Here is a 5,294-nt window from a genome sequence, read left to right as displayed (position 1 = left end):
TAAATTTTTTTTCTTTTTGGATGCTCTATTTTTTTTTACTATGAAAATAAACAACTAGATGGCAAGAGTACACGAAAATTGAGAACACACTCTCCCCCCAAACTTAAAATCAACATTGTCCCCAATGGTGAAAACAGGCAAAAGAAGAAAAGGAAAACGCTCACCCAATTTTTCATCCACTCACTCAACAAAACCCCCCAAAATGCATAACAAATAAATCCTATAAAGATCAAGGTGCTAAAAGGATGTGGTGAAGAGAGATGATTATATATATATGTAAAGGTAGGCTAATGAGTGGCTAAGAAAGAAAAGTGACACTTAAGCTCAATGGGGTGACTAGTGATAAAAAATGCATACAAGGTAGGCTTCAAAGGCTCAAACGGTCCAAAGATGGCCAAAATCATTTCATCAGTGTGGTATTGTCTAGGATTTCGCCTCAAGGAAAATCACTAAATAATTCTAGAAACTTAAGCTATCACAAGAAACTAGCTCTTTCTCGGGTGTCAAAAAATGCTTAATCAAGCTATGCACATACTAAAAAGAGAAACATTTGCATCAATCAATGGCTAGCAACATTCACATCCAAAGAATTTAGTTGAAAACTCAAGAAAGAAAGAGATTCAACTGCAACTTAGATTGATTATAGAAGTCGCCATTGAGCCCCCTAGTTACACACTAACAAAAGAAAAGAATATCCTCAAAAGAACGACAACACAACAAGACAAAGACAAACTAAAAACAGAACAAAGATAACCATTCCAACAAAGTACCTTCCTAGCACCAAAACACAAGGCAAATGACTCAAATTTCGGTGCTCACTACACAAAAATCACCAAAGAAACATAACTAAGTACAACATAGAGCACCCAGTACACAAAACATAAAAATCATTATCCACACTTGAGACCAAAGTATAACACAACACAAAAAATTTCCAATGAGTAAGAACTACACCTAAAACAGAGAAAACAAAGAAACAGACATAAACAAAATCAAATTGGGGAGTAGAGTTCAAAAATGCTCATTCAACGAATATGCAGGCTCTGCTCAAGGGATGCGCAGCTAGGTCACTCAGTGCTTGGGTGTGGCACAGCTAGTTGCAGATGGAGATTGCTTGATGATGCACATGGAGCTCCTGGGATTCTTGTTGGCCTGGGCTAGATTCTCTCGAATTTGGGTCGGGTTGGTGTTGATTTGGTGGCTGGTGGGGTAGCTTTGGTGGGGGTAGGAGCATTTATAGTGGCTAGGGAAGGCAGGAGTAATGGGGCAGTGGGAAGTTGTGGGGCTTTTGGTGGGGCAGTGGTGGCTTTGGATTTCTTTGTGGTAGTTTATGGGATAGAGGTTGGTAGAGATTTTGTTTGTTTAGTGGTGGGATCGGGGCTGGTTTGAATTTCTTTTGCTGGGCTCGTGTTTTAGTGGTCATTTTGGGCAAAAAGGCAACAACTAAAGCACAAGGCCACCACACAACAAAAGGAGCACCGGAACAGTAATGCCACAGATTTTTCGACAGAATAATAGAGCAATATTACCACCCCTGAACCATAAGGCCACAAATTTTCCAACAGAATTTCCAACAGATTTTTGTGCTCCCCAGATCAAATACTAGCAATGACTCAAATGCCCAGCAATATACATAGCACTATGAGGACAAGAAATTAATACCCCAGTTTTTGAGTGGCTCGGCTGACTATTGGGATGCGTGGGCTCAGATGCACCTAGGCTTAGGCTGGTGCGAGGGGTCACTGCTGGAAACCCAGCCAATGTATGGAGCGCACGGCTTGGTGCCTAGGTGCTGAGGGCTGGGGTCTCGCTTGACCAAAGCTGAGGCAGGGGCTCTCGGAAGCACCAGGGATGCCGAGGGGGTGCTGGTTCCTTATGCCTGGACTGGGCTGGTGAACAGCGCGAACAAGTGTGCTTAGGTGTCTGGGGTCAAGGTTCGCTCGACTGAGGCGCGCGAAGGGGCGAAGGGCAGGGGCGCCTGAGTCGGCCTGGGTTTGTGAGGTGCTACTGGGCGAATGACGCCTGGGATCGAGATGCCGAGACGTAGGGACGTCTAGGTTTGTGGCTGCATGATTGGGTGGAGAGCTGTGTGGGCATAGAGCTTCTCGGTCTGGGTGGTGCCGAGGCTTGGGGTACACGTAGTTGGTTCTGGGTAGGGAGGTACAGGAAGTGGAGAAGATGATAATGGGGTATTAGGGTATTTTGGTATATACAGATATATATATATTTTATAGATATAATAGAAAGTTTACTGAAATATATATAGATTTCTTATAGTTTATAGTATATACATATATATATATTTTTAAATACATATTTTTGTATATGGATATATTTATATAATTATATATTAATATATATAGTATTATTACGAGTATTATTATAGATAGAAATACATATATATACTTTTTTTTTGTAAATATATATAAATAGTATATATAGATAGGTGTTTCTCTGAATGAACCCACGACCCAGAATTTAGCCTGCCCAGAATGCCACCATTTTGCCCTCGTTTTGCTTCAGCAATCAAAATTTGACGTAACTCCCTTTTATTTTCGGAAATTTTTGCGTGAATTTTGCTGAAGCAAAACTTTCGCAAAACCTTCAGACTCCAAAATTACTTCCAAAACACCATGTTTATTGCTGTCTTAACACTTGAAACACCAAAATACACATAAAATCACTCCAAAACATCACAATAAAATGAAATTAAAATTCTAAAAATTAAAACTAACAATAAAAATAATTAAAAGCACTCATATATATATTTATATATATTTGTCTTTTCTTTTCTTTTATTGGTTGAATTTTTTTTTCATTTTTTTTTTCAGTGCATTTTTACTTTCTTTCTTTGAGTTGCTTTACAAATGAATCCTCCAAAAGACATAGCAACCCAAACTTCATTTTTTTTCTAAGGATCTTTCAAGGAAACTGAGGTTTGGTATTGCTTAACCTCGCTTCCCCCAAACTTTGCTTCTTTCCTTGTTACCTTAAATTCTCTTCCCACATGCTCATCATATAATTCCACTACACCATTGTGAAACACCTTTCTCACTAAGAACCCACCATCACACCTTGATTTCACTAGAGAGTTTGAGAAAAAAAAACTCTATTCCCAACTTCCAACATTTGTGATTGAGGCTTTCTACTATGTTTCTTTTTCTTCTTCTTTTTCATCGGTAGCTTTGGAGAATGAGATGGTTCTTCTTCCTTACTTATCCATGGCTCTCCACCTTTCTCAATTTCTTCAAAAGGGACCTTTTTCTTGACTCCATTGCTATACTTTCCACTCATCTTTTCTATCAACTTGAAGTTAGAAACACTTATGGCCAAACAAGCTTCAACTTCATTAGGAGAACGTATAGGATTAAAAACCTTGAATGTGACTTGTTCGTCTTGAGCTCGAATGGTGAGCTCTCATTTTTCAACATCTATCAATGTCCTCCCGGTGGCAAGAAATGGTCTCCCCAAAATGATCGGTGCATCCCTATCTTCCTCATAGTCAAGAATAATGAAATCCGCCGGAAAAATGAACTTGTCAACTTGTACTAGGACGTCTTCAATCTTTCCCTCCAGATGCACCATAGAACGGTCAGCGAATTGCAAGGTGAGTGTAGTTGGCCTTGCTTCTCCAATTCCCAACTTCTTAAAAATGGACATGGGCATCAAATTAATACTAGCTCCCAAATCATAAAGAGATTTACCAACTTCTCGTCCCCCAATAGAAATTAGAATTGTGAAACTGCTCGGATCCTTCAACTTTGGAGGAATTTTATTCTTCAAGATAGCACTACAACCTTCAGTCAAAGCAACCATTTCAAATTCACTAAGCCTCCTCTTCTTTGTAAAAATATCCTTCAAGAACTTCACATAATTAGGCATTTGTTCCAAAGTGTCCACCAACGGTATGTTGATGTGGAGTTGCTTCAAAACATCCAAAAATCTTCGGAATTGACCATCTTGTTGCTGCTTTTGAAAATGTTGAGGAAATGGTGGAGATGGCTTGCTCATTGGCTTCTCTGTTGCATTTTGCTGAGGAATTTCTGCAGCAATTGCTTCAGGATCAGCATTTGAATTTTTTGAATTCACAGTTTAGTCTCCTTTGTCCACACTACTTTGGATTGAAGTGGGTTCGCTGTTTCTCTTAAAATTCTCCTCAGTCAATTCCAGATTTTTACCATTCCTCAAAGTGATCGCCTTGCATTACTCTTTACCATCTCTCCTTGGATTTTCGGTATCACTAGGCAAGGTGCATTGTGGTCTATTCCTTAGCTCATTCGCTAGTTTCCCCATTTGAATTTCTAAGTTCCTCAAGGATGCCGCTTGGCTCTGAATCACATCATCGTTCTTGGCCATATATTCTTTCATTAAACTCTCCAACGATCTTGATTACGACACTTAAGGAGGAGGTGGTTGAGCTCTTGGTTGTTGTTGAGAAAACCCCGGTGGATATGTTACCTCCACCCCAGATTGTAAGAGTTTGAATATGGGTTATTTCGGTTGGCATTTTGATTCCCCACATAACAAACTGAAGCGGGATTCGAAGGACAACTCTCAAATGCATGCCCATCTCCACAATAAACACAAGATACATCGGCAACTTGTCCCATAGCAACTGATTGTACCATTCCCCCCAAATTCATGTTCTTGAGAAGGTTAGTCATTGAAGAAACTTGAGCGGTCAAAGCTGTCAATGCATCAACTTCAAGTATACCAGCCACTTTTCGACTTGTTGAGGCTCTAACATTGGACCATTGATAATTTTTGCTAGCTATCCTCTCCAAAATCTCATAAGCTTCATTGTAGGACTTAGAGAGAATAGCCCCATTAGCTGAAGCATCTAACACCATACGAGTGGAAGAATTGAGCCCATTGTAGAAAGTTTCCCTTTGTATACAATGCGGGTTCCCATGGTGTGGACACTTCCTCAATAACTCCTTGAATCTCTCCCAAGCTTCACAAAATGATTCATCTTCCAGCTACTGAAATGACATAATTTCATTGTGAAACTTGGCATTTTTGGTAGGAGGGAAGTACTTCATCAAGAATTTTTCAGCCAACTCATTCCATGTAGTCACCGAGTCGAGAGGTAGGGTGTTGAGCCAAGCTCTAGCTCGATCCCTTAAAGAGAAAGGGAATAATTTCAACCTTAGGGCCTCGTCAGTCACTCCTTGTAGCTTGAAAGAATCGCTCACCTCCAAAAATGAATGAAGATGAAGGTGAGGATCCTCAGTAGGCAGCCCACTAAATTGACCCACTGTTTGCAACATTTGGAACATCACGGGCTTTAACTC

General features: G+C 40.0%; 1 non-coding gene across 1 annotated transcript; it reads left to right on the top strand.

Moving 5' to 3' along the window:
- The first annotated feature begins 4,905 nt into the window (after window positions 1-4,905).
- LOC133828279 (small nucleolar RNA R71) lies at window positions 4,906-5,009 on the top strand. The gene has a single exon (XR_009890907.1). It is a non-coding gene; the product is annotated as a small nucleolar RNA R71 (small nucleolar RNA).
- Window positions 5,010-5,294: the final 285 nt, after the last annotated feature.

Source organism: Humulus lupulus, chromosome 3 (assembly GCF_963169125.1).
Source record: "Humulus lupulus chromosome 3, drHumLupu1.1, whole genome shotgun sequence".
In the NCBI taxonomy this organism is placed as follows: domain Eukaryota; kingdom Viridiplantae; phylum Streptophyta; class Magnoliopsida; order Rosales; family Cannabaceae; genus Humulus; species Humulus lupulus.
This window is presented reverse-complemented; position numbering and strand designations above follow the sequence as displayed.